This window comes from Ovis canadensis, chromosome 7, assembly GCF_042477335.2.
Source record: "Ovis canadensis isolate MfBH-ARS-UI-01 breed Bighorn chromosome 7, ARS-UI_OviCan_v2, whole genome shotgun sequence".
Taxonomy (NCBI): domain Eukaryota; kingdom Metazoa; phylum Chordata; class Mammalia; order Artiodactyla; family Bovidae; genus Ovis; species Ovis canadensis.
Genome location: NC_091251.1, coordinates 41,339,423 through 41,352,550, shown reverse-complemented (window position 1 = coordinate 41,352,550; position 13,128 = coordinate 41,339,423). Strand labels below are relative to the sequence as shown.

The window sequence follows — 13,128 nt, the reverse complement described above, 5'->3', positions numbered from 1 at the left end:
ATCCCTCCGGGTCATCCCAGTGCACCAGCCCCAAGCATCCTGTATTGAACCTGGACTGGTGGTCTGTTTCTTATATGATATTATACATGTTTCAATGCCATTCCCCCAAATCATCCCACCCTCTCCCTCTCCCACAGAGTCCAAAAGATACATACATTTTCTTATGGTCATTCTTGACCTGGATAATGTTTCTGTATGTTAGCAGAAGTAAGACTGAACTCAGACATGTAATTTTTTTTCATGGTGGTGCCACCACTATATTTTATGATCATGCAATACTAAACATTATGCGTTCCTCCTTAATCCTACATTCTTTCCTAGCAATTGTACCATCTCTCTACAAGAGATCTTTTTGGAATATTTATTGATGTTTATTTTCTTCCTCATTGCACATTCTCATATGCTGCTTCCATTTTTTTCTCATCAACACCAGTATATTAAAACGTTCTTCTTTAGTTGTCAATGACAACTAAATCCTTGTTTTATTCATTTTCACTTCAGTCTTTCCTTTCTTTGACCTCTTTTAGTTCAGTTCAATTCAGTCTCTCAGTCATGTCTTACTCTTTTTTTTTTTTTCAAATCCAAAGGAAGTGAAATCATTATCTCTGAAATATATCTGTACTCTCATGTTCATTACAGTTTCATTCAGAATAACAAAGGTATGGAAACAACCTAAGTATTGTTGGTTGTTGTTCAGTCACTCAGTCGTGTCTGACTCTTTGCAACCCCATGGATTGCAGCACGCCAGGTTTCCCTGTCCTTCACCATCTCCCAGAGTTTGCTGAAACTCATGTCCATTGAGCCAGTGATACTATCCAACCATCTCCTCCTCTGTCATCTCCCTGTTCTGACTTCAGTTTTTGCCAGCATCAGGGTCTTTTCCACTGAGTCAGTTTTTCGCATCAGGAGGCCAAAGGATTGGAGTTTTAGCTTCAACAAAAGTCCTTCCGATGAATATTCAGGACTGATTTCCTTTAGGACTGACTGGTTTGATCTCCTTTTTGTCGAAGAGACTCTCAAGAGTCTTCTCCAACACCACAGTTCAAAAGTATCAATTCTTTGGCATTCAGCTTTATTTATGGTCCAGCTCTCACATCCATACATGATTACTGGAAAAACCATAGCTTTGAGTATATGGGCCTTTGTTCGCAAAGTAATGTCTCTGCTTGTTAATATGCTATCTAGGTTTGTCATAGCTTTTCTTCCAAGGAGCAAGCATCTTTTAATTTCATGGCCTTAGTCAACATCTGCAGTCATTTTGGAGCCCAATAAAATAAAACTCTGTCACTGTTTCCATTGTTTCCCCATCTATTTGCCATGAAGTGATGGGCCCAGATGTCATGATCTTTGTTTTTTGAATGTTGAGTTTTAAGCCAGCTTTTTCACTCTCCTCTTTCACTTTCATCATGAGGCTCTTTAGTTCTTCTTTGCTTTCTGTCATAAGGGTGTTGTCATCTGCATATCTGAGGTTATTGGTATTTCTCCCAGCCATGTTGATTCCAGCTTGTGCTTCATCTAGTCTGTCATTTCACATGATATACTCTACATAAAGTTAAATAAGCAAGGGGACAATATACAGCCTTGACATACTCATTTCCCAATTTGATCTCTTTAGGAGCTAGTAAACTTTTCTTCTTTGACCATGGCTTCTGTGATTTCCTTCTGTCTTAGTTTTCCATCTGTTTTTCTGTCCTTAGTTGTCTTTCAAGATCCTTCTTTCTCTACCCACTTTATAAATGTTATGTTTCCTTATGGCTTCATTTTTCACCCTCTTTTAGTCTACACTACCATTTGACCTCATGTCATCTCTTCTTCTGGCTTCAGTTACCACTGATGTACACATTTATGTCACCCAATTATATATTCTTTGAGCTCCATACTCGAATGTCTGCTGAGCAGGTCTCATTCATTGACCAAAGACACATAAAGCTTGATGTCCAAAATAGTACACATCATCAGTTCAGTTCAGTCGCTCAGTCGTGTCCAACTCTCCATGAATCACAGGATGCCAGGCTTCCCTGTCCATCACCAACTCCCGGAGTTCACTCAGACTCATGTCCATCGAGTCAGTGATGCCATCCAGCCATCTCATCCTCTGTCGTCCCCTTCTCCTCCTGCCCCCAATCCCTCCCAGCATCAGAGTCTTTTCCAATGAGTCAACTCTTCACATGAGGTGGCCAAAGTACTGGAGTTTCAGCTTTAGCATCATTCCTTTCAAAGAAATCCCAGAGCTGATCTTCAGAATGGACTGGTTGGATCTCCTTGCAGTCCAAGGGACTCTCAAGAGTCTTCTCCAACACCATAGTTCAAAAGCATCAATTCTTCGGCGCTCAGCTTTCTTCACAGTCCAACTCTCACATCTATACATGACCACTGGAAAAACCATAGCCTTTGTTGGCAATGTAATGTTCACATCATATTCCTCCTCAAATTTGTGTATTTCTTATAAAAGTAATGCCATTGCTCCCCATCAAGTAACCAAGCCAAAATATTGAGAGCTTTCTGGATTTTTTTCTCAGCCACATGCCACCAAACTGTTAATCTTTTCTTATATCACAAATAAGTCTTTTCATCATCATCATCATAAACACTGCCTTACTTTAGACTTCAATCATTTCTTATGTAGATTTCTTTAGGGTTCCTTCAGTAGTTATTTTGCTTCTGTACACTTTTCCAATCAGTATTCCTACCTAGTCATTTAAAAATGTAAAGCCAATTGTGCAAGAGTGTTAAGTACTTAGCATTTGGCACTCAATTGGCAAGATTAATGTTGTTAAAATGACCATACTGCTCAAAGCAATTTACAGATTCAGTGCAGCCCTATCAAAATTCCAGTGGTGTTTTTTGTAGAAGTAGGAAAAAAAATCCTGAAATTTGTATGGAACCACAAAAATTTCCCAAATAGCCAAAGCAATCTTGAGAAAGAACAAAGATGGAATCAAACTATATTGCAAAATACTAGTAATCAAAACAATATGGTGTTGGCATAAAACAGACACACAGATTAATAGAACAGAATAGAAAACTCAGAAATAAACTTGTGCATATATCGACAGTTAATTTTTGACAAAAGAGTCAGGAATGTACAATGGGCAAAGAATAGTCTCTTCAATAAATGGCAGTGAGAACTAGTTAGCCACATGCAACAGGATGAAACTGAACCCCTGTGTTACACCATACATTAAAATCAACTCAAAACGTATTGAAGACTTGAATGTAAGATCTGAAACTGGTTAAATTCCTAGACAAAAACATAGGTGATAAACTCCTTTGCCCATTGTACATTCCTGATTTTTTTGAACTTGACACAAAAAGCAAAGACAACAAAAGCAAAAGTATACACATGGGTCTCCATAAACTAAAAAGGTCTGTTCAACCTCAGAAATCATTAGCAAAGTAAAAGACATTCTATGAAATGGGAAAAAATATATGCAAACTAAAGGAGTTAATATCTGAAGTATGCAAGGAATGCAAACAACTCAATACTGCCCCCTCCTCAAAAATAAATTAAAACTAAAAGAAAAGAAAAAAAACAAAAAACAGTAACCCAATTTAAAAAATAGGCAAAAGACCTGAAGAGACATTTTCCAAGAAGACATGAATGGCCAGCCATATGTGAAAAGTTGCTCAAAATCACTAATTATCAGGGAAATACAAACCAAAATCACTATGAAATATCAATTCACACCTGTTAGTATTATTCATTATCAAAAAGATAAGAAATGCGGGAAAGGATACGGAGAATATGGAAACTTGTACAGTGTTGATGGTCTTGTACGTTGAACAGCCACTATGAAAAGCAATATGGAAGTATCTCAAAAAATTAAATATAGAACTGTCATATCCAGCAGTTCTGCTTCCAGGTATAAATCCAAAGGAAGTGAAATCATTATCTCTGAAAGATATCTGTATTCTCAAGTTCATTGCAGTTTTATTCAGAATAACTAAGGTATGGAAACAACCTAAGTATTGTTGATTGTTGTTCAGTCAACTCAGTCGTGTCCTACTCTGCAGCCCCATGGGTTGCAGCATGCCAGGCTTCCCTCTCCTTCACCAGCTTCTCCTCTGTCATCCCCTTCTCCTCCTGCTTTCAGTCTTTCCCAGCATCAGGGTCTTTTCCACTGAGTCAGTTTTTCACATCAGGTGGCCAAAGTAGTGGAGCTTAAGCTTCAGCATCAGTCCTTCCAGTGAATTCAGGGTTGATTTCCTTTAGGATTGACTGGTTTTATTTCCTTGCAGTCCAAGGGACTCTCAAGAGTCTTCTCCAACAACATAATTCAAAAGCATCTGTTCTTCGGTGCTCAGCCTTCTTTATGGTCCAACTCTCACATACATCTGTAGGTGACTACTGGAGAAACCATAGCTTTGACTATATGGACCTTGTCAGCAAAGTAATGTCTCTGCTTTTTAATATGCTGTCTAAGTCATATGGATCTTTATGTTGAACATTTTAAACATCTTACAATTTTGCCTGTTAATTATTCCTCAGTGAAGATGGAGTAATTTAAAAACATAAAATACAATAATCCCCATTTATATAAGTTGCATTTTAAACATTATCTCCAATCAAAGAAAGTTTTCTTAGGAGCTTAGAAAATGAGTTTAGAAAGCAGCTTTTAAACAGGGTAAACACTTGCTACCAAACTGATTTGTTTAGAAATGAATAATTCTTGATTGTTTCTTTATTCTTCCCACAAAGAGTAACAGCTTAATCCTTTATTCATGTTGTTGTTATTAAAGAGTTTCACAGAAGTCCTCAAAATGTCCCCGTCTTAGCAGGATGAATATTCTTGGAAACCCAAGGAGGGAAGAATTGTTCCAGAGTTCAGTTTTATTTCAGGTTGAATTTGGCCTAGGTTGACTAGCAATGTATGAATTTGTACATTGAGGTTGGAAGGCACTCCAGGTAGCAAATGACAGATGTATTCCAACTAGGAGTGTCATACTGTTACAACTAAGATGCAAACCCAAAAGTAAAAGAAATCACTTTAGTTTTAAAATGGAAATAAATGACAAATGATTATGATAATCTACAGTTTCTTTGTCAAATGATTTCCTTAACAACTTTTTCCCTGTTTAATTGAGAAAGCTCACAAAGGGAGATAATAATGTTACAAATTAGTGACCTAGTACTCCGTCATGAGCTTACTGTTTAATGGCAGAACTCCAGATGGTGATCATTTTCCATTTTGGAAATGGTTTATATTGATGATACTAAGAGAAACAATAATAAGTCGAACAAAAATTTTAGTCAGATGCCTGAATATATCTCTTGGCAATTCTCAGTGTCACTTTCAGAATTATTTCATGTAAAAGAGTATTCATTTCTGTGGCTATTTTTCTTAACCTGGACTTGTGTAATTCTCTGAAGTGAAGAATTAAAAGTTTAAGGAAAAATCATCAGTGCTTTACTGGCCACATAAATTTCTTGTTTCAATATCCAGTCCCCAGAATATCATTGGCATTCACAAATGTTTCTTATTTAATAATGTCACGTTGCCAGAAGTCCAAATATCACCACTCAGAGCTATAATGCAAGTGTTCTTCTTTAATGAATGGTTCATATTAAAAATGTTAGAATGCCTTTCAGATGAAAAACATTTTAAATTCAACAGATCATTTTTTTCTCAACAGGCAGGAACTCATTAACAGAATAGTACTGGTAACTGAAGCATTTTTCAAAGAAAATAATATCCCCGATAAATGCAAGCTGCATATCTTCTCGTCTTTGGAATAAATAGGCCTAGTTTTCATTTGTAAAACGGGACAGCTTGTTTTCATCACATTGCACATTTTAAACATCTTATAATTTTATTTGTCAATTATATCTCAATAAAGCTAGAGCTGTTTAAAAAACATAAAAAATAATAATCCTCATTTATAGAAGTTGCATTTTAAAAGTTGGTTGAAAAATTTATGTTGTTGGCTTTGTGAATCAACTTCTCAGTATGAAGATAAGTGAATATTGAGCGAATAAATCTAATTTGGGTCTAAATTTCTACCTTTAACCCCCCCTTCTAAACTTGTAATTTTCACTGCTACCATATGACTGAGGGTATGCTGTCTTCATCCCAGTCTCTGAATTGGTACCTTCTAACTGTTGCCTGGTAGAGCTTTGCATGTAAATGAGGACACACTAGGTACATTTCGTAGTAAAAGTCGATTTCTGTCCTTGTGTGTCTGTGTTCCTGATGCCTTAGGGTCTTGATTTTAAAAGATGCAGATAAGGCTTAGTAGTTAATAAGACTTTGGGACTAGGTTATACATGGACAAGTCTAATAATTTTATACAGCCCCAACCTGATACAAAACCTTGGACCAGGCCTGAACTGGGCCCATATAAGCTACATGGAGCCCTCAGGGCAGCTTTTCACCCAGCAGAGGACTCTTACTTTCCGGAGAACCAGGCCCAAGACAAAAGCAGTAAGCATCCCAGGAGTTACAGAACAAAGGTGCCAGGTTGGCACAAGACCCACTTCTGTGGCCCTAACAGATTGACATGTTCTTTTTTTTTTTTTTTAATGATTATTGATTACTGTTTGCTATAGAAGATTTGACCACACAATCAAATACCAAATGGAGATAAATAGTTATATGTCTATTTGTTAGCTGATAAATTATACACATTCCTTTTTATAACCAGGTTTGTTTCTTTGAAGAAAAAAATTTGGTGGATTTTGTACACAAATCCTATTTGAAGGAGGAAGACAGTAGAAGCTGTTATCTGTTTTCTTATGATCAGAAAGGGCAAAGAATCAACATTTCTGACTGTTGCATGTTTGGAATATAATTTTTTTTTAGAGGATAATTGCTTTACAATATTATGTTGGTTTCTGCCATGCATCAACTTGAATCAGCCACAGGTAAACATATGTCCCCTCCCTTCTGAATCCCCCTCCAATCTCCCACCCCTCTAAGGTTGTCACAAAGCACTAGATTGAGCTTCCTGTGTCACACAGAAAATTCCCACTTGCTATCTATTTAAAATATAGTTTTGTATATGTTTCCATACTTTCCATCAATTTGTCCCACCCTCTCCTTCCCTCATTGTGTCTACAAGTCTGTTCTCTATATCTGCATCTCAATTGTTTTCCTGAAAATAGGTTCATCAGTACTTCTTTCTAGATTCCATATGCATGCATTAATATATAATATTTGTCTTTCTCTTTCTAACTTACTTCACTCTGTATAATAGGCTCTAGATTCATCCACCTCATTAGGACTGATTCAAATGCATTCCTTTTTATAGCTAAATAATATTCCACTCTATATATATACCACAATTTCTGTATTCATTGATCTGTTGATGGGCATCTAGGTTGCTTCCATGTCCTAGCTATTGTAAAAAGTACTGCAACAAACATTGAGATACATGCATCTATTTCAATTACATTTTTTTTAAAGTATTTTCTAATCTCATCCCCTGAGAAAGATTCTTTCCTTTGTGTTCCATTATACTCTGTATGGATTTATGTCACTTATTTTACTTAATTTCTCAGTGTGCCCATTCTCCTGCATCCCTCACCACTAGATTTTAATTGCTTAAGGTTAACCTCTGTGCTTTTTTCAAATGTGTTTCAGCCTTCCTGGTGTAGGATCTGTCACACAATAAGCCTTTATAAATTGCTGCATAATAAACACATGAATAATTTTGTCTGCCAGTTTACCGGCTCATAGGATGAGTACATATATGCATATATGGGTTTTAATAAATTTTCCCCTAATTGAAAAGGTAAATACATTGTAAAAATGTTTGAGGAAATATAAAGTTAGAAATAAAATAGCAAAAATGAATTACTGTTCAGAATTAAGCATTATTACGATTTGTTCTATTTCTGGTCTCCAGAATTTAAAAATATATTCTGAGAAGCACATCTGACCCTCTGTAATCAGACATTGGATTCTTAAACAAGAGTATTGATATATTGATATATTTATCCTTTCTGAACATACAAGTTAGGTGTACAAATAATAATAATGAAGCTATGTTTTGTATCAGTTTATGTGTATGTGTCTGTTTTTGCAAGTGACCTCTCTATTGTACCCTTCCCTGTTGGCTCAGAGAGTAAAGAATCTGCCTTTAATGTGGGAGACTTGGGTTCAATCCCTGGGTCAGGAAGATCCCCTGGAGAAGCAAATGGCAACCTGCTCCAGTATTCTTGCCTGGAGAATCACATGGACAGAGGAGCTTGGTGGGCTATAGTCCATGGGGTCACAAAGAATCTGGACATGACTGAGCAACTAGCATTTTTACTCTCTCTGTTGTTACAATTGGTGAGGTAGGTCAGAGAGCTGCCTGGACTAGCTCCCCAGCAGTCTTGCAGTTGTGCTTCATATTGACAGAATTGTGGAAAACAGTGATCTAAGCAACAAATAAGCTTGTGATGTCTGCTTGGCTAATCTAGTCATTGTATTTATAACTATTACATGACATGTACATTGTTTTATTAAGGTATTCTCTCTTTAGAGAGAATGTGTGTATGTTATATCTAAATGCTGCACCATTTTATATAAGAGACTTGAATGTCCTAGGATTTTGGTATCCACAGTGGGGTCCTGGAATCAATCCTCACATACCAAGGAACAGCTGTACTCTGGTACTCAAGAGAGTTTAAAGAAAGATGGAGGTGCTATCCGCATGTAGGAGAACTAGAGGCCACAGAAACAAACAAGAACCTCAAGAAGCAGAGCACAGAGTGAGAAGCGGACTCAGTATATGACCCTGAGGGTGCAATGACTTGTAGGAAGAACACACACATTGTTAATTTACCAACTTTTTCCCCAAATTATATGAGTCACAGATTAGGACCTGAGCTTAGCTCTGTATTTTCTACAGAGTAGATTGACTATCTGCTAGATTTTTACCTTTTAAAGATCTATTTTGCCTTTCTTCAAAATTAGTAATATGTTCTGAATGATACGGATTCAGCAAAAGTCTTACTTAATCTTTGGATTATTCAAGGCTCACTAGGTTTGAAAAGTTTGTAACTGGACTGTAGAGTTGGTTGTCAAGGGTTGTGTATTAGTCAGGATTCTCCAGAGAAACAGGACCAATAATATATATAAAGATATTTGGAAAGAGATTTGTTTTGAAGGATTAGTTCATCTGATTATGGAAGCTGAGAAGTCCCATGCTGTGCCACTGGCAGGCTGGGAGCCTAAAAAACTAGTGATATAGTTCCAATCCAAACCCAAAAGCCTGAGAACAAGGGGACCAGTGTTGGAAGTCTCAGTCTGAGTCCAAAAGCCCTAGAACCAGGAACACTGATGTCTGAGGACAGGTGGATGTCCCAGCTCAAGCAAATAAATATGCCGTTCCTCTACATTTTTGTTCTATTCAGGCCCTCAAGAGATTGGACGATGCTCACCTGCATAGGTTAGGGCTATCTTCCTTACCCAGTCTACCATTTCAAAATCTCTTCCAGAAACATCCTCACAGAAATGATGTTTTATCAGCAATCTAGGTACTCCTTAGCCTAGTCATATTGACACATAAAACTATTACAAGTTGGGGAACCTTTGTTAAAAAGTAATAATGAGCAAGAGATTAAAGCCCAGAAATGAAGGGCTTTGTTTGTCAAGTTAGGCCTTTATCTAGTTGTAGTAGTAAACAGTTGGAGAAGGCAATGGCACCCCACTCCAGTACTCCTGCCTAGAAAATCCCATGGACGGAGGAGCCTGGTAGGCTGCAGTCCATGGGGTCGCGGAGGGTCGGACATGACTGAGCGACTTCACTTTCACATTTCACTGCCATGCATTGGAGAAGGAAATGGCAACCCACTCCAGTGTTCTTGCCTGGAGAATCCCAGGGACGGGGGAGCCTGATAGGCTGCCGTCTATGGCGTCGCACAGAGTCGGACACGACTGAAGTGACTTAGCAGCAGCAGCAGCAACAGTAGTAAACAGTAGTGGTGGTAGTTAGTAGTAGTAATAGTAGATGTAGTAACTGAAATAGTTATAGAATAATATTAGTAATAATAAAGAAGATTTATAGTAACAGAAGAAATTATTTACTAAGTGCTTACTAGATGCTTGTCACTGTTATTTTTCTGTATTATTTTACTCAGTGTTGAGCTATAATTATCTTTACTATATAGATAAGGAAACTGAGATACAGAGAAATTACATAACTTGTTCAAAATCACAGAGCTAAATAGGTAATAGGATTGAATTTCTAATAGGTAGTAGTAATGATTGTTGAAAAAAATGTAACTAATAATGTCTATCTAGGTAGGCTTAGTATTGAAGAATGGCCAAATTTAGCTGGGTATATAATTCTAGAACTGATTAGTTTAATATTATGAAATAGAAAATGAGAGATAGAAATAGAAGAGAATCCCAGAGACTTCATGTAGACTAAAAGGAATTAAATAATTATTTAGGGGTTATGGTGAATAATAAATGAGAATTATAGAACATTAACCCATTTTAAATAGATAACAAATGTCAATTATTAGTTTAAAGTGGCTTGACTTAGTGTGCAAAGAAAAACTTCAGTGACTGGTATTTGTTTTCATGATCTACTGAGAAACACACACAGACACACACATATATATAATATTTAAGACCTTATACTTTCTTTTGACAGAACTTCAGATAAACAATATAGGGTATAAAAATATAACTGAAATTTTGATCTCGTTGATAACATCACTCACTATTCTATGATCTATGCCATATTTGCATGTAACGAGAAACACTTCATTTTGCCTTTTTTCTACTAATACAATGACTTTTATAAAAATAAAGTGGCTAGGAAGGTTAGAGAAAGGTTACAAGCAAATGTTCTCACAAAGGTGCTGAAATAAGAAAACAAAGGAAATAGCTCTTTTCCTGGAGAATCTATTTATTTCAAAGAAATTTGGGAAGATATTTCTCTATCATTTTAGAGTAGAAATTTTAAATTTGCTTTAATCTTCAAAGACATGAGAGATTCCTGTTGTTCATTTTTGTTTTTTGTTATGGTATCGTTTTAGGACTTTCAAAGTTATTTTAGAATATCTCAAAGTATTACATTTATTTTTATGTGAAACGCTATTGTACTTTGTAGGCTGACAAGTTTGGAAAGACCAGAGTGTTAATAAAGAAGTCATCTCTCTAAAGTAGTTTCTTCTGTACTCTGTATGTCTAGGATGACTTTTCTTTTATGCCTATTCAGAGAATTTTTATTCAGTTTATTATTAGTAACTAGTCACTTTCTTCATATCTGTTTTCTAGATAACTGTTCCCTAATTTATACCTGTGTTGTGTATAATTCTTCCCTTAGTGTATTATTTTATACTTCTTTTCATTAAATCTCATCCTGGGCCTGTTCTTCCAAATCCCTGTGTTGTCCCTGTCCATCTAGGTACTTGACTGATTTTCTTTTCTTTTTAATCCATTCTAGCTTTCACCTGCAAACTAGATCATATTTGAAATTACATTTTTAATGGGTATGCTAGCTAGGTTAGCACTCATCCCTGGGGGATACTGCTGAATATAGTGTTGGGTTTTCTGACGTGTAACTCTGTTGACAAGAATTCATTGTGTCCTTCTCATCTGAGGTGTCTTTATCCTCTATCATCAGTACTTCCTGGATGTTCCTCTGCCAGTCTTTTTTTTTTTTTTAAGATACAGATTAAAATCATTGTATTCCTTCATCTACTGATACTATTGCCTATGATTATACAGTGGAATCCCATACAGTTATACAGTGGAAGTGATATATAGATTCAAGGGATTAAATCTGATACACAGAGTGCCTGATGAACTATGGACGGAGGTTCATGACATTGTACAGGAGGCATTGATAAAGACCATCCCTGAGAAAAAGAAATGCAAAAAGGCAAACTGTTTGCTGAGTAGGTCTTACAAATAGCTGTAAAAAGAAGAGAAGTGAAACAAAAAGGAGAAAAGGAAAGATATACCCATTTGAATGCAGATTTCCAAATAATAGCAAGGAGAGATAAGAACACCTTCCTCAGTGATCAATGCAAAGAAATACAGGAAAACAATAGAAAGGGAAAGACTAGAGTTCTCTTCAAGAAAACTAGAGATACCAAGGGAACATTTCATGTAAAGATAGGTACAATAAAAGACAGATGTGGCATGGAACTAACAGAAGCAGAAGATATTAAGAAGAGGTGGCAAGAATAGACAGAAGAGCTATGCAAAATAGATCTTCATGACCCAGATAATCATGATGGTGTGATCACTCACCTAGAATGAGTCAAGTGAGCCTTAGGAAGCATCACTATGAAAAAAGCTAGTGGAGGTGATGGAATTCCAGCTGAACTATTTCAAATCCTGAAAGATGATGCTGTAAAAGCACTGCATTCAATATGCCAGCAGATTGGGAAAACTCAGCAGTGGCCACAAGACTGGAAAAGGTCAGTTTTCATTCCAATCCCAAAGAAAGGCAACGCCAAAGAATGCTCAAACTACCTCACAGTTGCACTCTTCTCACATGCTAGCAAAGTAATGCTCAAAATTCTCCAAGGCAGGCTTCAACAGTATGTGAACTGTGAACTTCCAGATGTTGAAGCTGGATTTAGAAAAGGCAGAGGAACCAGAGATCAAATTGCCAATATCCATTGGATCATCAAAAAAGCAAGAGAGTTCCAGAAAAACATCTACTTCTGCTTTATTGACTATGCCAAAGCCTCTGACTGCGTGGATGACAACAAACTGTGGAAAATTCTTCAAGAGACAAGAATACCAGACCACCTGACCTGCCTCCTGAGAAACTTGTATGTAGGTCAAGAAGCAATAGTTAAAACTGGACATGGAACAATGGACTGGTTCCAAATCAGGAAAGGAATACGTCAAGGCTGTATATTGTCACCCTGCTTATTTAACTTGTATGCAGAGTATGTCATGAGAAATGCTGGGCTGGATGAAACACAAGCTGGAAACCAGATTTTGGGGAGAAATATCAATAACCTCAGATATGCAGATGACACCACCCTTATGGCAGAAAGCAAAGAAGAACTAAAGAGCCTCTTGATGAAAGTGAAAGAAGAGAGTGAAAAAGCTGGCTTAAAACTCAACTTTCAGAAAACTAAGATCAAGGTATTCGGTCCCATCACTTCATGGCAAATAGATGGGGGAACAATGGTAACAGTGAGAGACTTTATTTTGGGAATTCCAA

At 36.7% G+C, this 13,128-nt stretch overlaps 1 protein-coding gene across 1 annotated transcript in view; it reads left to right on the top strand.

Annotated features, from left to right (window-relative positions):
* DPH6 (diphthamine biosynthesis 6) overlaps nucleotides 1-13,128 on the top strand; it is a 192,772-nt gene that overhangs the window by 93,620 nt on the left and 86,024 nt on the right. The gene's annotated exons all lie outside the window — the stretch shown is intronic.